General features: G+C 39.3%; 1 protein-coding gene across 2 annotated transcripts in view; it reads left to right on the top strand.

Moving 5' to 3' along the window:
- HACE1 (HECT domain and ankyrin repeat containing E3 ubiquitin protein ligase 1) overlaps window positions 1–25,967 on the top strand; it is a 182,639-nt gene extending 156,672 nt beyond the window's left edge. For both annotated transcript variants that reach the window (XR_008548611.2, XR_010158119.1), the window contains exons 23-24: window positions 18,445–18,587; window positions 23,414–25,967. The gene's annotated coding sequence lies outside the window, so the exon portion shown is untranslated. The remainder of the gene's footprint in view (window positions 1–18,444; window positions 18,588–23,413) is intronic.
- The last annotated feature ends 1,543 nt before the right edge of the window (window positions 25,968–27,510 follow it).

Below are 27,510 nucleotides of genomic sequence, written 5' to 3'. Positions count from 1 at the left end.
TACAGGAATTAAACAAAAATTCCTGAAGGCATTTCTTGGTCTTCCCAGGATGTAACCTCCCCCTTTTCTCTCTACCATGCTCCTAAGGATTGTTTACTCCTTCCTTTTATCCCCCAGTTATGCCATCCTCTTCTCTGTCCTTCAGGACACAATTTTGATCTCACATTCCAACATCTAGTCAAATCAAGGGGTCCAATGAAGTACATTTCAATGTCTGTGTGTGTTTCTTTGGTGTCTTTGCCCAATCTCGTGTAGCACTACTGACTCCAGCCTTTTTATTTTAAATTATCACAATTCAGAAATTCACTTTACTTCATAGATGTATTCTAAGTTTCATGCTTGGGAAGTCTATTTTGTTCATGCCATTTGAATTCAAAGTTTAACAACAAACTTGCTGCATCATATTTAGACACCCAGGATTTTGTTTCTGGAAGGATTTTAGAGGTTATCCAGGATTAAGCAGCAGCCACTCAGTACCAGTCAGTTGTTGCCAGATGGGAATGAGAACCTACTGTGGCTGGATCTTCTCATTAAAACAAACAAACAAACATAAATCTGGATATTCGTGGGAAACCTCCAAATTTTTAAATGAAAGCAATGAATTAAAAACTCTTAAAACTCTGCTAACGTCAAGGACCCTGTTCTTTTAGTTTATTTGTATCCTGTTTTGTCCTCAGCACGCAATGGATTGGTAATGTTCCTGAAGAGTTTAGTTTAAGGAATTCTAGGAGATTATAGGTCTTGCTGTATCTTAAGAATGACATAAACAAAAAAAAGTTATTATCTTCAGCCCTTTAATATAAATATAGGCTATTTGGAACCAGATGGGTATTAAGAAGCTATGTGAGTGAACTTTCTTCCCTCCTTAAACTTTTACACTTGATTAACTAGTCATTTATGAAGTTGGATCTTCAAAGACACTTTATATTAGCCCTGGGAGTTGTCCCTTCTACTCAGCTAGAAATTGAAGTGATACTTTAAAATTAAGCATCTGTTCTCCTATTCAGCTCAAGCTTTAAGGATTGGTGTCTTCTGGAAGTGAGGTGTCCATAAAGAAGCATCCTGGGCAATTTGACATTCAAAGAAAATGGCTTGGAAAACATGCCCATGGTGAGTCCAGCACCATTGTTCGAGGCAAAGCTGTCAACATGTTTAAAGCCATCCTGGGAAATGACTAAAGACACGCACATTTTAAAAACTGAAAACGAGTGCTATTTGTTTTGGAGCTAGAGACAGAATATCCCTTTTGATCTTTTTCTTTTTCTCGCTGGCTGATCTCGGGATTTGATTTCTCTATTCAGAAAAAGAGCGTGGTTGAACATTTTGCTCTCTTAAGAGTTTTTGAGCCCTTTACAGCTGACTGGCATAGTCCATAGTTTCCTGATACCTTTCTTAAGATTTCCTTCCTGAGGAAACTGTGTCTCACAGAGGAGGAATGACGCCTCTGACCACATCCTGCTGTTCTTGTGTGTGGTTGAGCAGTTTTTATCAGATCTCAGGGAAAGGCAAGGTGAAGTCACCTCCTAACACTTCTCTTTTTTCCCTATAGACGTTTAGAACTAGAAGCCTTAGAGCTGGCACAACTGGATGTGTAAATATGTTTTGCCAAGTAAGGAGATCCATTTAAACAGGGACCATTTAATGGTGAAAATGAAAATCTTGAACATTCAGCCTGGGAGATGGCTGATGCTGGAGAATGCCAATGAATGTATAAAAATCTCTCTATTGAAAAATCAAAGTGCTTTTACATCCTTGTCTGTGACTTCTGTTTTTAATCCATTTAGGCAATGTTGATTTTTTCGCTCTTAATGAATAGCAATTGAGCTGTACATTTTACATACCAGTAAGTGACTATGAGATGCTATTGAAAATTAGCCACCAGCAAGTACATTTCACATCTGAAGCAACATTTTGGCAGATGGACTCAGCTTAAAATTGGGACTGCCGTGAATAGTCCCAATTTCAGAATCAAGTTAATTCCATGTGGAACCCCACCAAACCTTTAGGCATTAAACGGAGCATGGTGTAAATCCTCGATGTGTACATTGCACTTGATGAGATGGCTGGCCATCCTAGTAAAAAGTGAGTCCAGAGGCTAGACATCTGGTGTGGTTGTTTTTGCAAAATACATTGTCACATTGCAGCATATAGAAAAATAATAATTGTCATTCTCTTTTGCCGCCATTCCTCCCAGGAGTGTGTTTTTGTCTGCTCTCCTGTCAAAATTATGTTAAACAGTAAAAATAAAAAATATGCTTCATAGTTTTCCAAACTTATCTTTCTCAGTTGGTTGCTCTTAAGGAATGTGACTTATGACCTCTACTTCTGGATGCTGCAGTTTCTTTCTTTCTCACGTATATAAGTAAGGTCTGCTCACAGGGTAAAGGAGGAGGATGTATGTTTTTCCAATGCCGACTTTCTTTTATTACCTGCTTGTATTTATATCAAAGAACATGTTGTATTTCCTCTTTTTCTGAAAGTCACTTACTCCACTTCATTTTGCTTTCCAGTTCTGGTGAATATTTATTATTTTGAAGTCTTAGTTTTATTTTCGTAAACGTTGAGACCTGTGACTTCAAATTATTATTCATTTACCCATTATAAATACCTTTTTTTTTTTTTTTTGAGACAGTCTTGCTCTGTCACCCAGGCTGGAAGATAGTGGTGCAATCTTGGCTCACTGCAATCTCTGCCTCCCAGGTTCAAGTGATTCTTGTGCCTCAGACTCCCGAGTAGCTGGGATTACAGGTGTGCACCACCATGCCTGGGTAATTTTTGTATTTTTCGTAGAGACAGGGCTTTGCCATGTTGGTCTCGAACTCCTGGCCATGAGTGATCTGCCCACCTGGACCTCCCAAAGTGCTGGGACTACAAGCATGAGCCACCGCGCCCGGCCCGTTGTAAATATCTTTTAAGTGTTTAATTTACTGGAGCATCAAAATACTTAAATTGATGAAGCTAGTATGGCTTGTTTACCATGAATTCTAACTTTGAGATGTTCTGAATGTGAAGTTAAGTAGAGTGTAATGATTTGATCCATATATCTCACCTCTTCAGTCCAAGGGCTGTAGGTTAGAAGTTAGAATGGGAAAGGAGTAGAGGTGTTTTTTCGTCTCTCTTCTGTCTGGAAAACTAACCCTATCCTGTTGTACATTTGTCAAATCCTACTTGTCCTTCAAGCATCTTGATACACTGGTAGCATTAATCATGTATTCTACAACTCCTTACACTGATGCAGTATGAAAAGCTGCTTTCATGCAATGTTTCCTTAAATATAGGAAGTTTTAATGGACATTTGGGGCCATGCTTTCAATTACACTTTGAAGAGACTTTCCCCAAATTGCTACTGTCAAAGAGAATCCTATGTTAAAAAAGAGAGGACAGAGCAATTTATATCAATGAAAAAAATATCTAAACTTTATTGCAATCACTGTATTGTTCACCAACAAAAAGGTAGACTGTATTTTGAAGGCTTCTACTAGAGACTGCGCTGCCACTTGGCTGAATTGCTGTGGCTTTACTGTGAGTGAATCTCTGCCCCTAAAATGAAATCTCTTCCTTACTGTGGTTATAAGTTTTCGTTCTTTCATAATAAATCTAGCCCAAAGACATTTCTTTACTGTAAATTTGCCTCCACAGAAGTGCTCATAAACAGTATCTGCCTCCATTAGCTGTGGTAGACCCAAGTTTGACCATTTTGTAGAGTAAGCGTATGCACTAAGAATCAATATGTGTTTCATTAGCACCAAGAGACTCATTGGATTGATTTTTTTTTCTTTTTACCTTTATGGGCAATTGCTATAAAAAGGTAAATTAAAAAGTTAACCATCTGCTACCTCACTTTTCATTTAAAATCTTTTATTTGATTACTCTTTCCAGGTAATCAATGCTTTCTATTTTGCTATTATGCTAGCTAGTGAATGAAGGTGGTTTTAATTTATAGCTTTTATTTATCTAACGGTATTGTCAGAGTCACAATCTTTATGCGTCCTATTAGTAGTCTGGAAAATATTTCTTACTACATCGAAACAGAACAAAATTCAATTTAGAAATATAATTTCCTGCCATGGAGACACTTGATAACAGGGGGGAGATTAATGGAGCCCAGTGACAGAAACTTGATTTAAGGCAGGAGATTAATACTGCTTTATCAGCCTACACTGCAAGTGAATTGGCTCCTAAAGAAAAAAAATCTGTTTGAAGTTGCTGAGTTGTCTGCTTGTCGGTTGGAAAAAGGTCCCTGGACATCTATTTTGTTATTGCTGAGTATTTGCTGCAAGCTTGTCCATTTGACAACATAGGAACAAACCTGCTCACAACACCAGTCTTGCTTATTTTACAGTAGTAACATGTTTCTTATTATTCCTTTTGATCCCACAGGAAGCTTGGATGCTGTGGAGGTCAGCCTCTGACTTAAGGGGATTATATTCAGTAAATCATGTCAAAATTAACGAATAGAATTGTGCTGACACTTCAGTTTGGTTGGATTTAAGTAAAATGTTTAAATGGTATTTTTAATTGCAAAGCTCCTGCCCCTAAGTCCCATTATAAATATTTTTTTCTATCCTTGACAGAAGTCATTAATTTCCTTTTCCAACTAGAAAAGTACGAATCTTCCAGAACAACCTCAAGTAAATCTGAAGATTACCTTAATAGATTGAAACGCTCACTATATATGTTCTGAAACAAAATTTGGAGCTTAGTGAACTGTTAGAAATAAGTGCTAAAGGAAGTGGGTCCAAATTTTGAGTTTGATTCCCAGGAAATGAACGCATTTATATTGCTGGAATTAAATTTTTAAACTTGCTCTTGAGCTATGTGAATTTTTTAACTTGATATTTGTCTGGAAAATAAAAAAGAAATAGAATGAGGTCCTCACCCAGTGGCTTCACAATAACGGCCATATGTTTTTCAAAAGCTAGAAATTTTAAGTTAATAGCCTAGTTACCTTATTACTGAGGGAAAGAGAAATGTTTAACAACTTCTGCTTGTTTTTACTGACTTTGAAATTTTGTAGAAATGAACTGAAAATGTTTTTCATTAATTTAAGTTCTGTAATAGAGTATTTTGCCGGAAGTCAGAATATCTAGATTGTAGTACTAGGTCAGTTAACAACTTTCTGGGTTCTTACGGTAATTTTTAAACCACTTTCTATTTCCAAGAGAGCTGAAGGGTAATAATATTACCTATCTTACCACATCACACAGTTACTGAGAATATCAAATGAAATGATTTCTGCAAAATATTTAGACACAGAAAGGGCTATAGGAATATAAACAGTGTTACTTAAAATATCATTAGTATGTATAAACTACTTTAAATGTATTGCATTTAGGATTTTCTTAGGGGAAGATGCATAATTTCACAGACATCTACCTTAATTTTATGATGATGTGACTGAAACCATTAGTAGTTATTGGAATTGATCCACTGAAGGTTGTTTACTTTTTAAAAAATATCTGGAGAATAACTAACCTGTAGTGCATTTGTTCTTGGAACCAAACGTGTGGAATAATTGAAATAAGAGAAATGTGGGGTTCATTTCATTTGCTCACTGTGAGCTCTCAATACATGGAAAGCAGGAATGGTATGACTGAATAATAGTGAAAATGAACAGCCTGGTGGACATGAGTTCTAAGGACTCCAGGCCAGATTCTTTGGGTGCTGCCCTGTCTGATGTCAGCTGTGTGACCTCTTTAGGCTTCATTAGCTTGTCCACTTCGTTTGGTGCTTGAGAAAACACATAAGCCTGCAGGGAACATTAGGCCCTGTTAAAACTATTTTCCTGGCTTGCAGGCACATACCAAACTCCCAGGTAAAGCACATTAAAGTGGCTAAACATTCACTCAGAGGGGAAGGAGTTGCTTTCAGGAATTTAAAATCATTTCTAAGCCTTAGAATTCAGCAGAGGACGACCTAAAAACGTTTTTAATTTCAATGAACATGCATATGCTTTTCTTTCCTCTTGTTTCACTGATCCAGAGGGACCCTCAGCGAATATGCCCCTTTGACCTTTTCCTAGTCATGCAATTACCCTCATCCTGCTTTTTCTCTTTTGCACTTCCTTTCCCAAATAGCCTTTCTTTGGTGGTGTGGTTTAAATTGTGCAGCGCCTACTTCAGACATGGCCACCTGGATTAACTTTAATCCTCCACTCTGACTTGGCTGGGACCTGACCATCAAGGGCACTGCCCTCTTGGGAGCCAGTCTGGGTTTTGCCTGAGGTTCACAGCAACCCAAAATATTTACAAACATTTCGTTTTCCATCCTTGGGAATGCAGTATGGAAGATTTTAGTTTCTCTCTCTTTTTTTTTTTTTTTTCTTTTTAAACTCCCTCTTCTCTGTGCTGAGTGACATTTGGGAACAAGAGAAACAGGTATGAAGATTACCAACTGCGACAGTTCAGTAGTGGTTATGAGTTTGAGTTGGCAAATCAGGCCCAGGAGACACAATAGGCTTTAATCTAACACCACTTTTATTCAGCTTTCTGGAAGGAAACAAGGCAGGAGACACAGCAAAAAGATTCAGGATCGTCATCATGGGGAGGCCCACCAGCTACACCAGTGACAGCTTTCTTTTTTTTTTTCTGTCTTTTCTCCCACACATGGCCAAGGTGTGACAGCCAAGGTGTGTGGGGTAACCTTGTCACAGAGAGGCCAGTCCCTTTGCCTCACCAATGTTGTGTATGGTTTTCATCAAGCCCGAGGTCTGCATGCCAGCTCGCAGATCCCTCGACCTGGGTTTTTTTTTTTTTTTCCACACAATAAGGAGGGAGAGACCCTCATTTATCTCAGCTCTACTGTTTCCAAGGAAACAGGGCCATGCAAGCTGAGGTCATTCTCAAGCAGGCCTGCCTCAGCCGAGGGAGACCTGATGTTAACCCTTTATTCATACTCACGCCTACTGCTGTAGAAATGGTAGCATCACTATGTACAATGCTAATGCGCAGCTTCCATGTGCTAGTAGAATGTCTTTAATATCAACTTTACCACTGTCTATTTTCTAGGGCAACAAATAGAAAGGAAAAGGCAGAGATAGAGATCTAGCCATCTATCCCTTCATCCAACCATTCAACTCTCCCGTTACTGAGGGTACATTGCGTGCCTCACCTGAGTGTAGGGACTGAGGATGAAAAAATGGACAGAATGCAGACCTGACCACTGAATGCTTCAGAATCAGCAGGGCAACCTCTCCGCATGTGGGTTACTGTACTGCCAATCTCCAAGTTCCATACAAAACAGAGTGCTGTGAGAGCACAGAGAAGACAGCAACTCACTATTTGGCCAACATTTTGTATCTTATAGACTTTATTCAGCATTTCTGTAACAAACATGTCCATATAGAATAGTAACTGATCTCCACAATGGTAACTCTGGGATATTGCAAAATCCTAAGGTGCCCTCTGAATCACTGAAAAAAGACTTTAGAGTTATCTGTATTTTATTATATTCTAGACCATAAATATTAAAATAAATTTTGTATTCCCCCCAAGAACATTAACATAGTATTATGTGTCTAGGAAATGAATGATAAGGGTTTGTTGAACTAAGTCTAAATAATACCACTAGGGGCATTTCCTGATATTCAAGACATGTAGTTATGGACAAATAAGTAAGATATGCTTCAAATTCAAACTTTTGGAGGTTATATCTTCCAAGAGTTCATATCTACTGAAAAAAGATAACAATATTAAAAAAAAACATGTTAAGGCTGGGGGCAGTGGCTCACACCTGTAATCCTAGTACTTTGGGAGGCCGAGGTGGGAGAATTGCTTGAGGCCAGGAGTTCGAGACCAGCCTGGACAAAATAGCAAGACTCCATCTCTACAAAAACAAACATATAAAAACACTTTAGGTAAGTCCATTAATTGTTTTTCTGTAATAGGCTATGGGAGAGTAGTGCTGAGGCATGTTAAATTTCTAACTTTGAAACAGATGTCAAGGGCGTAACTGCTCCCTTCTTCAACACGGTTCTTGATGTCATCATCAGATGCAGTTCTAAGCTGGGGAAGCCATTGATCTGATCCAGTCATTCTGATTTCATTACTTAGGAAACTTGTTTGTGACATTCACATATATTTTTTCCTTTTATTATTTTCTCCAAATACAATACAAATTCATGAGTCTTTTGCCAGCTTGGGGGAGAATCCAAGTTTATTGTTAGCTTATAACATGATTAAGATCCAGGTTTAGTTTCAACAAAGAAAGGAGGATAAAATTAAAGAAATCAGCCAGAATGTAAACCAAAAATAATTTAAATATAATTTAAAATACCCTAAATTTAAGGTTATGCATTTCCAGAATCCAAGAGCTCACAGACCCATGGGAGTGTTAAGGGACTCCAACTAATTTGGAAAACAGTTTTTCGTTGCCTGTGGAGTGGAAAGTAGGCATAACATAAGGAATAGTGCTATCATAACAAGACCGACAGCCTAATTTGACCATTTAAACTATATGCATGTATAACTTCATTAACAATAGATTATTTTCAAGAATGCTATTAATAGTTTCTTGCTTTTCATAATAATAATTACTCTTTACTGAAGACATTCTGTCAGGCATGGAGACAAACTTTTTTCAGACATTATTTGTAAGTTTTATATGACCCTGGAAGTGAATTATTATCATCAACATTTACAGAGACAAAAACTACCCCTAAGAGAAGTTAAATTACTTTTCTAATACTACATCTATCTTGCTGTAAAGCTCACTCTCTGGCCAGGTGTGGTGGATCACGCCTGTAATCTCAGCACTTTGGGAGGGATCACCTGAGGTCAGGAGTTCAAGACCAGCCTGGTCAACATGGTGGAACCCTGTCTCTACTAGGGTGTGGTGGCAGGTGCTTGTAATCCCAGCCACTCTGGAGGCTGAGGCAGGAGAATCGCTTTAACTCGGGAGATGGAGGTTGCACTGAGCCGAGATCATGCCGTTGTGCTCCAGCCTGGACGACAAGAGTGAAACTCCGCCTCAAAGAAAAAATAAACATAAAAAATAAAATAAATAAATAAAGCTCACTCTCTGTCCTCTAGACCAGTCATTCCTCTGAGGTAGTTCCCTAGGACCTAACTTAGGAATATTCCTTTTATGGTATTCCTGGGAACTGAGGCTCACATAACTTTGCTGTGTGACATACATTCATGATGGTGGCAGCAATAACAGGATGTTCTGAATTTGATCACTAGAAGTGACAACTTTGTTCTCTTCTAGCAGCTGGAGGCATTTAGAGGGCTTTTCTGATGGCCACTGAAGGAGAGAGAGCCCTCAGATGTCAGGGGCCTTCCCAGTAGAGAAAGATACTGAGTAGAACTGCAAGGGTGGATGGCAAGTGTCAACATGTGGATGAACTATGGCTTTTGATTCCCTTTTTTGGTGAGCTAGTTTCAGACTGCTGGGTTCTGTACAGGCAACTTCTAAGTAAACTAGAACTGACAGATAATAAATATATAGCTAGGGCTGTAGCAACGGAAATCGATGCATTTCAAGTTCCACATAAGAGAAAGCAGTCAAGGTGTTTCAAGTCCTTTTAGAGTGATGAATGCAATTTACGCAATAAGCAAGAAAACATGATTGGGAATAGATGGTGTAAGATCTCATCTAGGAGAAGGAAAAGAAGTGTCTGATGGGGTGATGTTGCTAACCTTAGAAACCGCCGGCAAAATCAGCTCTGAAAGTTATCAAAAAGACAAACACACACAAAACCCTGTGAATATAAGCCAAAGAAACAGAAAAGTTCAGATTGTGTGTTGATCCACATCACCCTCATAAAAGATATGGCCCAGCCTGGAACGTGCAGTTGACTGCATTTGTTTTAAGTGAGTCTACCTTTCTTGCCTGATAGAAGTGGAAGCAAATGACAGCCAGGTCTAGAGACAAATAAAGACATTTTGTGCAAGTAGGGGCAAGCGGACCCTATATGTTTCCAGAGAGCTTTTGCCATGTCACTGCCAACTTAGGCTAGTAGCTAATCAGAATGGCACAGTCCTCTGATGGGAGGCCTTATGGGGCACAAAATAAACTCACTGAAGTTTTTTTTTAATGACATCTCTTATAAAATAGGCCTCGTGTATCCCCCAAACTGTAAAGTCCATGTATTTCAATAATCTAATAACAGTGATGGGAGTTGAGGGAGATGTCCCCCTATGCCCTCCAAAGACCAAACTCCTGACATTGGGGTAAATCCTTCCCCTTTCCTCTTCTGCAGAAGGAGCTTTTCAAGGAGGCAATAGAGTGTCCCTTGGGCTGAGCCTGGGCTTTGGAGTTGCCCTAGGAGACAGACTCTGTGTATAGTTTTGGATCAGCATCCCTGCTCTGCTATTCTGTGACCTTGGGCAAATTACCTAACCTCTCTGAAGGAGAGTATAATCTGTTGTCAATGGGGATGGTGTGATCCCCTCCTTCAGAGCATGACTGTGAGCATTCAGTGGGGTAATGCATATGGAACACGCAGCAGAGCTTGCACACAGTCAGCACTCAATAGATGTTACCTTTATAAAGCTACTTCATTATTCTAAGCTTCCCTTCCTAACTTTTAAACTGGGCATAATACAACCCCCCCACCGCCCCCACCATGGGGCTGTATGTGAGATTCAAGCTAGTGTAGGTGAGGAGTCTGGCTCACGATGAGCCCTTGATGAATGGTGGCCATTATTCCTTAGCCCTGCAAACTCTATCAGAGGTTAGAAATGCAAAAGGAGGGCCAGGCACGGTGGCTCACGCCTGTAATCCCGGTGCTTTGGGAGGCTGAGGTGGTCGGATCACGAGGTCAGGAGATCGAGACCATCCTTGCTAACATGGTGGAACCCCATCTCTACTAAAAATACAAAAAAATTACCCGGGTGTGGTGGCGGGCGCCTGTAGTCCCAGCTACTCGGGAGGCTGAGGCAGGAGAATGGCATGCCTGTAATCCCAGCACTTTGGGAGGCCAAGGTGGGTGGATCACTTGAAGTCAGTATTTAGAGACCATGTTAGAGATGGTGAAACACCATCTCTACTAAAAATACAAAAATTAGCCAGGCATGGTGGTGGGCACCTGTAATCCCCACTACTTGAGAGGCAGAGGTTGCAGTGAGCCAAGATTGCACCACTGCACTCCAGCCTGAGCAACAGAGCGAGACTCCATCTCAAAAAAAGAAATGCAAAAGGATTCAGCAGTCTGAAGTTTGATCCCAGGACACATACAAACCGAATGAAGATGAATTAGGTGAATAAGGTTCTGTTTCTCTTCACACTCTGTGCCTCATTCAATTAGGCTCTTCACATTGATGCACCATTGGTTCATCTGGCTTCAGGTTCAGGCTCCACCCTAGGAAGTGACTTGTCAAGATGTGCTGCTTTCCTGGGTCCCAGGGCTATGTGCTCTCCTAAACTATCTCCCTTTCTTGCTTAACAGCTAATAGCTGGAGAAAATGGACTAAAGAAGTGTTTCCACCTGTCCTTACTTGCGCCTCTCTTGTTTATTGCACGCAAAAGATTAAGAACTCATGGTTTAAAAAATCAAATCTGGTCTGACATAATCCCATGTTCCAAATCACTATTGTTTTGTAAAAAATCAGCCTAAAACTTTAAGGCTTAGAACGTGGACAACCGTTTTATTATCCTGCTGATCAGGACTTGGGAAGGGTTCAGGTGGGTAGGTCTGGCTCTGGGTTTCTCAGGTGCTTGCAGTCAAACTATGGCTGGAGTCTCAGCACTTCTCCATCTGGGCTCTTGGAATGCGAGTGCTCCTAGGGTGGCTTTAACTCTCCGACATGAGTGTTCCAGAGAACAAGGAGGAAGCTGCATCACCGTTTATGACCTAGCCTCAGAAGCAGAACTGATTCTATACTTCGTGGGCCCAAGGCAAGGTGAAAATGTGGGCCCCTTGTTCAAAAATTATCAAGAAGCTCAAGACTGCAACAGCAGAGCATTATACCAAGTGCAGGGCCCTTTGAGCATGCGGCCCTCTATGATTTCATAGGTCTCATGCCTGTGAAAGTCATATGGTGTCACTCTAACCATACTTTATTGGTCACTAAAGTTAAGTCAGATTCAAGGGGGAAGGGATGTAGAACCTACATTTAAAAAAATTTAATTTTTGTGGATACATAGTAGGTATATACATTTATAGGGTACATGAGATATTTTGAGACAGGTATACAATGTGTAATAATCACCTCAGGGTAAATGGGGCATCCATCACCTCAAGCATTTATCCTTTGTATTACAAACAATTCAATTGTTTAGTTATTTAAAGTGTGAAATTAAGTTATTATTGACTATTGTCACCCTGTTGTGCTATCAAATACTAGATCTTTTTTATTCTTTCTATTTTTTTGAATCTGTTAACCATCCCCACTTCCCACTACCCTATTACCCTTCCCAGCCTCTGGTAACCATCATTCTACTCCCTATCTCCATGCATTGAATTATTTTACTTTTTAGCTCCCACAAATAAATGAGAAAATGTGAAGTTCATCTCTCTGTGTCTGTCTTACTCCACTCAACATAATGACCTCCAGTTCCATTCATGTTGTTGCAAATGACAGAATCTTTTTTTTTTTTGTGGCTGAATAGTACTCCATTGTGTATATGTACCACATTCTCTCCATCCATTCATTTGTTGATGGACACTTAGGTTGCTTCCAAATCTTGGCTATTGTAAACAGAGCTGCTACAAACATGGGCATGCAGATATCTCTTCGATATACTGATTTCCTTTCTTTGGGGTATATAGCTAGCAGTGGGATTGCTGGATTAGATGGTAGCTCTATCTTTAGTTTGCGGAACCTCCAAACTGTTCTCTATAGTCCTTGTGCTAATTTATAGTCTCACCAACAGAGTATGAAGAGAACTTGCCTTTTGCAGACAGGAGTACTGAATATTTTGCAGAGATGTATTACAGTCTTCACATCCAGTTTCCTGCGATGCCGCCTCTCTTTTACTTTTCTGTGTTCTGCTGATCATTCTCTGTTTTACATTAATTCTTGCTGCCTGTGGCTTATCGTTTCCTCATACAGCCAGCGTCTTCTGTATCTGCGGGTTCTATATCCTCAGATTCCACATCCTCTGATACAAACAACTACTGATGGAAAGTATTTGGGAAAGAAAAAAAAACTGATATAACAATAAAAATAATACAAATCAAAAACAATACAATATAACAACCATTTACATGGCCTTTACATTGTTCCAGGTATTATACCTAATTTAGAGAATGTGCATAGATTATATGCAAACACTATGCCATTTTATACCAGGGATTTGAGCATCTGTGGATTTCAATATCCTTGGCAGTTCCTGGATCCAATCCCTCGAGAAGACAGAGGGATGACTTTATTAGGGTCCTTAGTACTAATCTGCAGAATTTTTTTTTAGTTTTCATATGAAATTCGTTAAATAGCAAGCCTTTAACAACTTTATGGGAATATGACTTTCTAATTTCCTTGACAAAATGCTTCCCACCTACCTGGAAAAGGCTTGTCAGAGTTTTCTGCCTTTCACTGAGTTCTCTGCTCCATGGTCAGCTGCCTCTGGGCTGTGTCCCTTTGTGTTTAACATCTGCCAGTATAGAGGGAGGGGTTGAATTCATTGAATTACTCAAAGAGAAAGAATAACTTCTTTATCGGGGTTAAAACTGAAAAGAAAAAATGTATGCGTTCTACCCCCACCCCAGCGCGCGCACGCGTGCACACACACACACACACACACACACACCACTCTTTGGACAGATGTGTGAACAGTGCCCTCTACTTGGACACATTGAGCATCTTTGTCTGCTGCAGCTGAGGGGTCTATTTAATCTTCATTGTCATATGGCCTTCACTAAGATTTTCCAGATTATTTTCTTCCACCCAGGCCACTGAGTTTCTAACTTCCTAAAAATTAATTAGATATGAACTAGCTTGTTTATGTCACTTTAAGTTTACATGGCATTAAATTCTTAGAAATTAATTAGATGTTAACTAGCACGTTTATGTCACTTTAAGTTTATATAATACTTTCAGCTATATTACCCAGTTGCAACCTCAAAAGAAACCCCTTTCTTATTTGTCCCTATTGATAGTTGAGAAACTCGAGGTTCAAAAGTGTAAGTGCCCTTTTCAAGATCACACAGCTTTTAAGACATGGAACTGGGAACTAAAGCACATCTTCTCACTCCAAATACCTGCTGTGCATATGCAGTGTATCATGCTAGTGCCTACTGAATTTCAGCGCAAAATTCTTCATTACTTGTGTCAACAAGGCTCAGTGGTGCTGACAATGGATAATCTGCCCGAATATTTCAAGGCCTTGCTTAACATTTTTTCTTTCTTAATTTTTTGATAGATAATATGTGAACATGATAAAAAATTTAAAAAAATACAAGTTTTCCTCCATCCTTGATCCTACAATGTACATATATAGCTGTATACATATACATCTAATACATACACAAATGGTAGAATACTGTATGTTCTGTTCTACACCTTGATTTGTTTCACATAACAGTATAACTTGGAGCTCATTCAGCGCACCTAGAGCTATCTCACTCCTATTAACAACTGTAGAATCTTTTTCTTTCTTTCTTCCCTCCCTCCTTCCTCCCTCCTTTCCTCCCTCCCCCCTTCCTTCCTTCCTTTTCTCCCTCCCTTCCTAGCTTCCTCCTTTCTTTCCTTCCCTTCCTTACCCTCCTTCTACCCCTTCCCCCCTTCCCTTCCCTTCCCCTTCCTCCCTTCCTCCCTTCCTTCCACTCCTGCTCTTCCTCCTTCCCTCCCTCCCTCCCTCCCTTCCTTCCTTCCTTCCTCCCTCCCTCCCTTCCCTTTTTTCCCTTCCTCTCTTCTCTTCTCTTCTCTTCTCTTAAGACAGGGTCTTGTTCTGTCACCTAGGTTGGAGTGCTAGGTGTGATTATAGCTCACTGCCCCCTCAAACTCCTGTGCTCAAGAGATCCTCCTGCCTTGGCCTCCTAAAGTGCTGGGACTACAAGCATGCACCACCCCACCTGGCAACTCTTTAAATATTTTGTAGACATGGGGTCTTATTTTTTTTGCCCATGCTGGTCTTGAACTATGCATTGGGTTCCCAAAGTTCTGGGATTACAGGCCACCATGCCTGGCCAAGAATATTTCATTGCATGTAAGTGCTATCACTTATTTAATCAGTCTCCAACTGAAAGACACTTGATTTGCATTATTTTCTATTACCAAAAAATATTGCATTAATTTCCCTTTTTGTATACTGTGAAAATATTTTTATTAGATATACTAGGATCAGAATATGTATATGTAAAGGTTTCACAGATATTTAATTTTGATGTAAGTAGAATTTGTGGGTCAAAAATATGTACATTTATATTTTTGACAGATATTCCCAAATTTCCTTGTATAAAGATTGTTCTAATCACCTTCCCACCAACACTGTATAAGAGCCCTTGTTTCACTTTTCTAATATGTCATCACATTTTTGTTTTTCACCAATGTGATAGTTAAAAATGGGATCTTATAGTGTTATTTGAATTTCACTTATTTTGAGTAAGATTGACTACTTTCTAATATGCTGGAAAGCCATTTGTATTTCATTTTTGTGAGTTACTATTTTTACCCATTTTTTTCTTTTGTATTGTTGATATTTTCTTAATGATTTGTTGGAATATTTTATATATTGCAAATAATTTTTTCTTTTTGTTATATGTAAGCTGGAGAAAGAGCATTTTCAGGCAGAAGGAATAGCAAATGAAAATATCTTGAGGCATACAAGAAGAAAAGAAAGAACCATGGGGCAATTTTTCTCCATGTTGTGGTTTCTTTACATGTAGAAATTAAAAATATTGTATAGTCAAATTCATTTTTTTAATATTACAGCAGATTCTACATAGTTTCAAGACCAACTGATTCTGAAGTTGTAAAAATTTATCCCATATTTCCTTTTAGCAATTTTAATGGCTTCATTTTGTATGTTGAAATCTATCCATCAATAATTTATTTTTTGTGAAAGGCCAAAAGTCAAAATATATTTCCCTCAGATGGCTGTTCAGTTGTTCTGACAGTTATTGGACAATCCATCTTTTACCTACTGATTTGAAATGACACTTTGATCATATCTTAAATTCCTGCATGTATTTGAGTCCATTCCAGGACTCCCTGTTGTGCTCTATTGTTCTGTTCTTCCAGGCATAATACCATATTGTTTTAATTAGCATAGCTTTATAATATCTTTTGCTCTCTACTTGGACTTACCTTCTCATTACTCACTTTTCTCAGAATATTCTTGACTGTTCATTTTTCCATATTAACCTTAGAGTTCATTTTTCCATATTAATCTTAGAATCAGCTGGTTTCATTCTAAATATTCCTGTTGGTGCCTTTATTGAGATAGCTTTGAATGGACATGTTTAATTTAATATTGAGTCTTACTAGTTATTCCTCTGAATTTTAAGATGAGTTTTCTTGAAGTCAACAACTATATGAGGACAAGCATTAATAATATTCTCATTTTACAGAGGCAGCAGAAATCTTCTGAGAGTTTCAAAACATTTCTTATTCCTCAAGTTCACAAAACTGACAAGCCTTGGAGAGGGCCTAGGCCCAGATGGTCTCCCTTATATACTTGATCTTCCATCTACTCAGTCTCATCTATGCCCTTATGACAGGGAGAGGCAGCTCCTGGAAACCAGTGACACACCTGTTGTGGCATGCAGTCAGGCAAACCAGCATGGGGTGGCAAAATAGCGTGGGCTTTGTGCCTAGCAAGATCCCAGTTTCCTTCATGACTTTGCTATTTCCTATCTGTGAGACCTTCCAGAAACTCTTTCTTAGACAGTATTTAATTTACAGAGGATTAAGAGACTATGCCCTACCTAATACTTGGCACTTGGAAGCACTCAATCAATGGTATGTTCCCCAGACCCCTTCAGAAAGGCGTTAAATTCTTTTCCCATGTGACACTGATCTTAGTGATATCTTTGTGATGTTAAGCTTACCATGCTGGTGATTTTCCCTCACAGATGAAGTTTCAGGCTACATAATAAGGGGATAATCTTTAGGCCACAGAGGGAAATAATCTTTAGGCCACCTAAGCTATGCTTAAGGTAGCACGTGGCCTTGCTCTCCACAGCTTCCCCACTCAGCTGTGCTAAGACATCCTGTCTGCCCCTTTAGGATGCTTTTTGGGGGTCTTCATTGGAGGCTTTCCCCTGCTCCCCCACCCTTTCTCTAGGGCTAATTTTTATTAGAAAACAGCCATTTAAAATGAATCCACTTAGAATAGGGACTAAAACTTTATAGTAAATAGTGAAAAATGTCTTAATTGGTTATTGGTTATCTTGGAAAATAAAACTAGAATTTATAAAAATAAGTTCTGTTTTGGGGATAAAATTAACACAATAATTATAAGTTTAGAGTGAACAGAGAATGAATCATGATTGATTCATTTTTGGTAAAAAATGTTTCAAAGATAATTGTATGATTATATATATTTATTTCACATTTTTGCATCATAAGGAAAAAGTTGAGCACTTCATTAGTTTTCCTAAGGGTCTCTCTTCATCAGGAGGAATTTCAGTAACACTTGCTTTGCTGGATTGAAGAGTTCTGTCTCTGCAGGAGCCTCATTTGTCAATGGCTTTGCTCATAATTCCAGCAGCTCTCAACCATAACTTTGGTCAACTTTATGAATTCATTCATCTTTTGCAAGTTTGGCAATTTCACATTGCAATTTTGTTGCATGAATTTGTACTGATTTTTTCAAATGAAGTTTGTGGCATGTGAGAGCCAGTGTAGTAAACTGAAATAATTGTCCCCCAATCATGTCCATGTTCTAGTTCCTGGAACTGGTGAATGTTACCTTATAGACAAAGGGGACTTTGCAGATATGATTAAATTAATGATCTTGAGATCTTAAGGATCTTATCCTGGATTATCCAGATGGGTCTGATGTAACACAAAGATTCTTAGAAGAGGGGGACAGGAGATCAGAATGAGTAGTAGGAGATGTGTTCATAAAAGCAAGAGATTGAAATGAGAGATCAGAAGAGACTGGAATTTCCCATCAGCCGGGAAAAGCCCACAGCCTCTAGAAGTTAGAAGAAACAAGGAACAGATTCTCTCCTGGAACTTTCAGAAAGAACAAACTCTGCCAATACCTTCATCTTAGCCCTAGAATTCTTTTCAGACTTCTGACCTTCAGAACTGTAAGATAATAAATTTGCGTTGCCTTAGGCCACTAGGTTTGTCTAGTTTGTCTCAGCAACAATATGAAACTAATACTGTCAAACAGTGACCAAAGTTCTGATGAGAGCACAGGAGTGAATGAATCTTGTCATGAGGAGTGTCAGTTCATACTGAATACTTTAATGACTTTGTCTTCTTCATATAGCCTATTGTGATGTATGTGTCTGTAGGTGTACACGTGTGTGTGTGTGTCTGTGTACAAAGGAAAAGTAATATTCAAAGGGCAATTGGTATAAACTTTTCCTCTCTTCTGTCTTATCAGGAGTGGGGATTCTTCCTCGCAGGATGCCTGTATTCAGTTAGGGAAATGGTTGAAGACAAAAACTGAAGAAGCCACGGAGGACTGGTGATTGCACTTAAGAAACAGCCTGAAACTATCTGAGGCCTAAAGGAAGATGCTGACAGGTTAGTGAGACATCCAGCCAGGTGATGCCAGAATATTTTCAGAGACAGAGAATGAGAATAGGTGCAGCTGTGCCAAGAGGGAGGACTCTGGGGTGGGAGGGGCAGGGTGGGGGCAGAGAGAAGTCAGGAGGATGTTAGAAAGTTTTACTGTGTGTTTTGTATTATAATCTATACCTCTGCTGCTGCCCAACCAGCCCCCCTTCATGGAAATCTTTAATAACGATCCAGGGTTAGGCTTTTGTTTATTTTTAAAAGTAGCTCTGGAGTGCAGCTGGTCCTCAAGCAGGAGGAGGCACAATTTTATCTGGATGGCATGTTATCAAAAACTTTTATTATTTCTTACCAGAGGCTTCTCAGCCTGGTCTTTCTGACCTATAATCTAGGCTGGGTCCCAAAATGCCTGCAGCTCTGGTCTTCAGCATTTTGAGTAAAGCCTTCTTGTTGACTGTCTTCTTAGAAGCTGCCTTTATGGCACTTTGTGCTTTCTGAGCAACTGCTTTGTGGGAAAGGCCTTCGAGAGAGAAGCCTTTTTAACCTCAGCTTTATGCTTCTGTTTCTTATTTTCTCTGCTTTTCTGAACTTGTAACAAATATCTGTCATTTTGGAATTCCTTTCTCTGGCCACTCTCTTTTTGGTTTATCTTGTAACTGACTATTTTGGATGGATACTCCTTTCTGGGGCAGCTCCTATACTGTTTGATGAGCACTCTGGAGATTTGCGAGTAAAGTCAATGAACTGTGTATGTTTGCACACCAAAAGCTCACATCATTATACTACTTCATACACCATCAACCAAGGTTCAGTTCTGATCAATAATAATGATGATTACAACCAGACTCCCAGCATGTGGCCCTCAGGAAATGCAGACTCCCCAGCCAGCTTCCATATAGTGTTTGGTGACTTCCAGCCTGAAGCACTGGAGGCTTCTGTGCAGTTTCAGTTAGATGTCTCCTTTACTGTGTCCCTGCCTTGGCCCCAGAGAGAATTAAATATGGTTTTCGACTTTGAAATATCCTCTGCATGTTATTGGGCTTGTGGGTTCTGCTTGAAATTATCCTAAAATGTGCTATGTGATTTGAGTGATTTAATTTTATTACTACTTTTTCCCCAATTGAAGTTTGGCTGAATGATTAACAGTTGGTTAGAGAGGTCATTCAGGAGGCACAACTCACTGGGAATTCCATTGCAGATCCTCACGTGTTCAGCTTCCCATTCCAGCAATGACTTCCTCCCTGGAAAGAGGGGCTCTGTCCATGTATTTATGATCTCAACGGATCAAGTCAGGGAGAACATAATGGGATTTATTTTTCTCTGGGGTCTGAAAGTCCTGCACTGCAGTGTCCATATGGACCATCTTGCCTTGCCAGTGCTCCATGAAATGCAGCTGAGTCCAAAGAGCTGGGTCCTCCAACTGGCCTGTGTACCAGGAGGCAGGCACGTGGTGTGGCTGGTGTATGGAAGTTTTATGGCTTTAAGGGTATAATTAAGTCCTGAGTGATGACTACAGAAAACTAATAGCTCTGGAAGCGCAAATAAGAAAGGAGTCTTTAGCACAAATGAAAAGCAAGGACTTGTTTCAGGAAATTTTTGACAAAGGTGAAACAAATGGACAAGCCTGAGTTACTTTTTTTTTTTTTAATAGATTTGGTGAGCAGAGGAATCTGTCACCCAACAGAATCATTTACTAAGCAAAGATGAAAATTCTTAGATAAACATCGATGTTTTGCCTGGTGGCTGGCATGCTAGGATTATTTTGACAGAAAGTAAATAGCAGGGTAATATATGTGACTTGAGAGAAAAAAATTTGGGTCAACTCATGTTATTCTGTGAAAAGATCCAATCAATTTCACTCCCATTGCCAGAGGAAGAAGTTATGTAGCCACGTTGGGTAAGGCTCACAAATTACTCTACAATCAAGAAGTAAATAATATCTAAACCCTACAAATTGAATTTTTATTAAGAAATTCATCTCTGCTTACCTCAGGGTTTATAAAATCTTTTAGAGCTTGTGAGAAAGGCAATATATCTCAATGTACAAAACCAGATTGATTGGGGTGAGGAATTTTAATTCTTAGGGTCGGGAATATGCCTCACCTTTTAAAACAGGCTTAATGAGAAAGGAGCAGACAAATGTTGCTTTAAAAGCGATTCTAATTCTTCTTGTGTTGTCTTTTATCTATATTACAACTCCTGTTGCTAGTTTCATATACTCTACAAATTGGGATTAACGGCTTTTTTTTGCATAAGAGTTTCAAGGTCACGATTTCATAAATTGAGTAAATAAATAAATCCCTCTCTATCATTGACTTTCTGTATACTTAACATCTATATGTTTATTACTTTCTGCATTCGTAAGATGCCAGTACTGCTATTAATAAAATTTGTATTTCCTGTACCAGGGCTTGTTGTTTAACCAAAAAATATAAGTGGCAAGGCTTAGCATAACCTTTTTCCAAGGTGAACAAGTGAAAATGTTTATTCTGCTTTTGTGCTGCCCATTGTCAGATTCTCTTCTATAAGAATGGATGATAAAAATAGCAGCTACAGTTTGAGAAATTATGTGAAAGGTATTTTGCTTGTAGGTGCTCATTTAAGAAAGGTATTATTATTCCTATTTTATGGTGGAGGAAACTGAGATTGAGAGAGTTTAAGGAACTTGTCTGTGTAATTAAGGGTGGTTTCAGAGCCAAATTTTGAATGCTGAGCTGTGTTTGCTCTGAAAGCCTGGCTCTTTCTACAATTTCCCACCATATTTCAAAAACTATATCCCTTCTGACCTATGATCTGGGTCATATATCCCTTTACAGCTCTGCCCCTTGACCCCTTCCCTGACCTCTACCAGTTACAGAGGTCTGGGTCATGGAACATTGTTGAGGCAAGAATTTCTGATGTGGCATCAGTAGGGTAGGCTGGATTATGCTGTGGTATAAGCAACCCTAATATCTCAGTGGCTTGAGATAGCAAAGACTTATTGCTTGTCATTTGTCTAAACTGCGTGTCCAACTTGGAGGTGTCTCTGATTCAGGATTTCCCTAGGATCAGGCTGTTGGAGCCTCCAACATATGGTACATTGCCAGACCCTGTGACAGGGTGAGGTAACAGGGTCAATCAGGCATGGGCTTTCCAAGGCTTCTGATGGGAAGTGACACATGGACTTCCTCTCTCATGTCCTTGTCTAAAGCATTTCACTTGGCCCTGCCCAACTTCACAGGGTACTGCCATATCCCCAGAAGGGAGGGAACAAGCAATGTCACACTACTTGGCACACTACTATGTAGATCCAAAATAAAGCTATGTTGATCTTAAAATAAATACATGTTAGCTTTAAAAAATTGCAATACATAATAGTTACAATTTAAAGAGTTCCCTAGACCCATTCCAGAAAAGACATGACTACTCCAGAGATTGTTCTAATTCAGTAACCTACATTAACGACTTCCTTGTAGCAGAATTGAGAGGTGACATGTTTTCCTTCTCTAAAAAGGTACTATTTATAATGACTTGTTTGTTAGCTGGATTTTAAAGAAGAGATAGAGGTAGATTTAAAAGTAACCAGCACAGATGTGTTGAAAAAATAATTGAAAGGACAGAAAAATTTTCCTAGTTCATCTGGGCTTCTCCCCAAGGGTTCCCATTTATATAATCCATATAAGACTGGAAACTGAAATTTAGTGTTTTAATTCAAATGAGATAGATCGCTAGGTACCTTCTAGATTGTTTTTGTAAAACAGGAAGGTGTAAATTAACTCTCAGGTGTCAATTTGAACGAGCCCACGAGGCAAATGACAGGAAGATTGGTTAGAGAAATTTCTCCAGCAGAGAGGACTACGTTGGTTGGGGCTTGGAGGCAAGAGAAACCTTAGCTGTCCTAAATAAAAATTCTGTGCAGTGATTGCAATTAATAGCCCGTCACATGAAAATAGAATGAAATCACTTGGAACTCTGTCCTGTAGTTGAGTTCAGAATTTGTGATTTTTAACTTTGGCATTTTAATTTTGTGCTGCTTTCAATATAAGCTAAGCATAGCAATCCCACAAAGGCATAATATAACTACTGGAGCTCTTAGCTTCTGCCTTGCAGTGCCCGGCAGTGCTCTTGCATGCTCTGTGAAAGATGCAATCACACAATCGAAGTAATATTTTCCCTGAGGTTCCCTGGGGCAGACTGGTTCTGCAATTTTCCAGTAATTGTTTTAGAAGGACAGCCCTGGATTTGGTTTTTCTATTAGATCTTTCCCCCTGGATTCTTCACACTGTGAAGAATCTTCTCTGTTGCCAGCCTCACTTAAGTACCCGAGATTGGGGTGGAATGGCGTGTACCATTAATTACCCAGTGGGATTTGGTGCCTCTCTGAATGGACTCCCTACTCCACAAATCCCCACTATCTGTGCAGGCTGCAACATAAGTATCTTTCCGAAGTACGTGATAAGGCATCCGGATTCTGTGGCATGAGGAGTGAGTTGCCCTTTAAGATTAATATACTTTTTTTGAGTTCACAACCCCAGAAATAACTAAGGTTTGTGCTTATAGATCTTTTTTTCCCCTTTATTTATCAGCCTTCATAGCAAACCTGTGAAGTTGATAAGCCACACACCATTGCTACAATTATTATTTTTTCCTTCGATTTCATAGGTAAGAAAATAAATGGAGGCTCTGGGTGTTTGGCCAAGCCAAAAAGCTACAAAATGCTAGAATCTGGCTTTTCAGACTCCAAGTCCTGTGCTCTTTTTTTATACAATGCTTGTTAGTGTTCTGGCCATGAGGTTTAATAAATAACATGGGAACAATAATAATAATCCAGTGTCCCCTCCCTTCATTGTCCCCAGAGTTACCAGTGGTTACAGACCCGGACTTCCTGTGAGGCGCCGCTGGTGGTCTGGCGCCCTCTGCTGGTGAAGTTGCCTGGCTTTCTCGTTGCTTGGTTTGCTCAGGATTTTATCTCCATCTTGCTGGCGCAACATCTTTCAGCAGAATGTGCCATTCTTATACGAAGGTAAGAAGCCATTCTGCTGGGCACCTTATTTGAAGAAACACTCAAAGAGAATCAAAGAAAGCAGGACTTGGCATTTCTTCAACAGTATACCCCTGTGTGTGAATGCTCCCCTTTTCCTGCCATCCGCCGAGGGGGCACTTTCAAGTACTCAGTTCCCAATGTAGCCCTGGCCCCCCTCAGCTCTGGCACTCTTTAAATTCCTTTGGCAAGAAAGTGAATATTCTTCTCCAGAACACACCAGGGGAGGCAGCCAAGAGGAAGAGAAGTCTGGGAGCCCTGGAAGAAGTTAGGCAGAAGCGCCTCATCCTCAGGGAGCCAAGATGGAGACGACCCATGACTCGACCCTAGAAAGGCGGGTCAGCTTCTGCAGAGTGGTAGGGAGCACGGGCTCCTGGTGGAAAGAGGCAGGTCTTCATGGACTGGGACCAAATCCAACAGATCAGCTGAGACGACAAGGCAGGCAAGTAGAAATTGAGTGGAAGTGCTTAAGCCAGAGACAGATGAGTGACTCAACTGGTTAAGATTTGGTTAGTAAAAGGCTAGGGTTCTCACATGCTCACTTGAAATTTTTGTTTCATAGTCTTCTGTGGGAAAATAGAAAATAAATTGTGTGGCGGCCCTGCTGCTGTCAAAAGCAGTTGTCAATTTGCATCAGTTGTCAGTTTGCATAGTTTCTAATACACCGTCTAGAAGTTGTTATTAATAATTAGGATTTTCACTCTGATGAGTCACGGAGCAATTTATATAAATTAAAACACACAACATTATCTGGAAAAAGCATCAGAAGAAAGATGGCAAATTACTTATATCAGTGGTTCTTAAAGTGTGGTCCCTGGACCACCATCATCATCATCATCTGGGAACACATTAGAAATGCAAATTCTCAGGCCCCATCCCAGACCCATTGAATCAGAAACTCTGGAGGTGGGCCCGGCAATCTACAGTTTAACAAGCCCTCCAGGTGATTCTGATGCACACTCAAATGTGAGCAGCACTGCCTTAGATTATAGTATAAATGATGAATACTAGATCATTTTCACTAAGGAAGGCCTATAAATGTGATGGTTGGAGGGAAAGGAGGCAGGAATATGAGCCAACAATTTGAAAGACACATGTCTGCTATGTACTGAATAGTAAAGATTGCTTGAAGTTTGACCGTGAGATAAATTGAGCTAATAACAATACCATACAGCTTAAAGTTAAATTGCCATGATCACAAAAGGACAAGGTGGAGAGTCTGAAAGAAATGATGATAACTGGGATTGTTCAGGTCCATTCTGTGATTGTTCTAGGGCATTGCTGTGAGGCTGCCCTGTGTTCTGACACTGTGACCTTCTTTGATAGAAATGCAGGAAAATTATATCTTCTTGAAAAGGTCAAGACCAAAACGATTTCATAGAAATTAATTTTCTTAGAGGGAAAAATGAATTGACAATGTCATGTGAAAATTTTATTGAAAAATGTTTATTCAATTTAGGTAATAGTAAATGATAAAGCATCAGAAATGTCTTCTTTAATCTTTTATTAAAAGTGTGATTCATAAGACTTCAATGAAAAAAGATACAAAAGGGCCATAAGCATCATTCTTGTCTTCACCATCCAGTTATTTCTTTCTTGAAAAAACAGCATTTCTTTAACATAGTGTGAGATAATAAAGGGCTTCTGGAGAATTTAGTCCCTATGGCTGAGATTCCTGAAATTGCCAAATAAGTCACTGACTGTCATTTTGTGTGAAGGAGATGAAGAAAAACCTGTTCTCAATTACTGGGCAGCTGGTATGTTTTAATTGTTTGCTTTTTATAAGCAGTAAAATAAAAGGAGTATTCCTTAAGTATCCTTATATGTTATTAATGCAGTGCTTCTCACACGCATTGTGCATCATGATCCCCAGTGAACTTGTTAAAAATGCAGATTGGTTGCCTTTTGAGGTTTTGATTTAGTAGGGATATGATTTTTAACAAGCATCCAAATGATTTTGGTGTAGGTGGTTTGAGGACCACACTTTTAAAAACCCTGCCCAGAGCCTACCCATAATTTATGGGCTCATTATTTGAGCGTATCTGAAAGTGACTGACAATTTATAAAAGCCAGTTTAGTGTAGATAAAGCCTTAACAGTGAGCAACAGCTGCTTATTCCAGTAGAGCCTTGTTGTTTGGCATTTGGGGAAAATGAGCATTATACATAAGATAATTTCTTTAAATTAATACTTTATTTTTTTAGAGCAGTTTTAGGTTTACAGGAATTTGAGCAGGTAGTACAGAGAGTTCCCACATATTTCCTCTCACCTACGTCTCAGTTTCCCTGGGTACACTTGTTACTGTTGTACACTAATACTTGTTAGTATCAAACTGATACTGATACCTTATTATTAAATGAAGTTCAGAGTTTAGGGTTTTACTCTTTGTGCTGTACATTCTATGGGTTTTGACAAATGTACACTGTTCTGTATCCACCATTACAGTGCCCTACAGAATAGTTCCAGTGCTCTAAGAATCCCCTGTGCTCCACTTATTCATCTCTTACCCACTCCGCTGTTCCAAAGTTTTGGCAACCATTGATCTTTTCATTGTCACTATCCTTTTGGCTATTTCAGAGTGTCTTCTTGTTGGGGTTCAATTAGGTTGGTGGGAAAAATATTAAAGATAGTTGTAGTAATAGTCAAAAACTCTCTTGGAAGGCCTGAGAGTTTTTGACTATTACTATAACTATCTTTAAAGGCCTGAGAGTTTTTGACTACTACTATAACTGTATTTAATATTTTTCCCACCAGCCTGATTGAACCCCAACATCTTCTATAGTTGAATCATATAGTATAGTATATGTATAGTTTGGTAGCCTTTTCAGATGGTTTCTTTTCACTAGGCAACATGAGTTTAAGATTACTTTATGTCTTTAAGTGGCTTGATAGCTCATTTCTTTTTATTGCTGAATAATACTCCATTTTATGGATATACCACAGTTTGTTTATCCATTTGCCTTTTGAAGGACATCTTAGTTGCTTTCAGTTTTTTTGCAATTATGAGTAAAGCTACTATAAACATTTGTGGGCAGGTTTTTGTGTGGACTTGAGTTTTCAACTTACTTGGGTAAATACCTAGTTGTGCAATTGCTGAATTGTATTGGTAAGATGAGGTTTCAGCTTTGTTAAGAAACTGCCAAGCTATCTTCCAAAGTGGCTGTACCATTTTGCATTCCCACCATCAATGAATGAGATATTGTTCCACATCCCTGCCAGCATTTGATACTGTTAGTTTTTTTGGATTTTCACCATTCTAATAGGTATGTGGTAGTATCCTACTGTTATTTTTTATTTTATTTTATTTTATTTTATTTTTTTTATTTTTATTTTTTTGAGACAGAGTCTCACTGTGTCACCCAGGCTGGAGTGCAGTGGTGTGATCTTGGCTTACTGCAACCTCCGCCCACCAAGTTCAAGTGATTCTCCTGCCTCAGCCTCCTGAGTAGTTGGGATTACAGGCGCCTGCCACTGCACCTGGCTAATTTTTGTGGCGACAGGGTTTCACCATCTTGGCCAGCCTGGTCTTGAACTCCTGACCTCATGATCCACCCACCTCGGCCTCCCAAAGTGCTGGGATTACAGGCGTGAGCCACCACACCCGGCCTATCCCACTGTTATTTTAATTTACAACTCCCTAGTAACATATCATGTTGAACATCTTTGCATATATTTATTTACCATATGTATATCTTTTTTAGTGAGGTGCTCTGTTCAGATATATTGGCCATTTTGTAATAAAGTTGTTTGTTTTCTTGTTGAGTATTGAGTTCTTTGTAGATTTTGGATACAAGTCTCTTATTGGATATGTTTTGCAAATATTTTCTCTCAATCTGTGGCTTGTTTTTCATTCTCTCAATAGTTTCTTTTGTAGAGCAGAGTTTTTAATTTTCATGGAGCCCAACTTACCAAT

This window comes from Pan troglodytes, chromosome 5, assembly GCF_028858775.2.
Source record: "Pan troglodytes isolate AG18354 chromosome 5, NHGRI_mPanTro3-v2.0_pri, whole genome shotgun sequence".
NCBI classification, from domain to species: Eukaryota; Metazoa; Chordata; class Mammalia; order Primates; family Hominidae; genus Pan; species Pan troglodytes.
The sequence above is the reverse complement of the archived record's forward strand: the minus strand, read 5'-3'. Positions and strand labels throughout refer to the sequence as shown.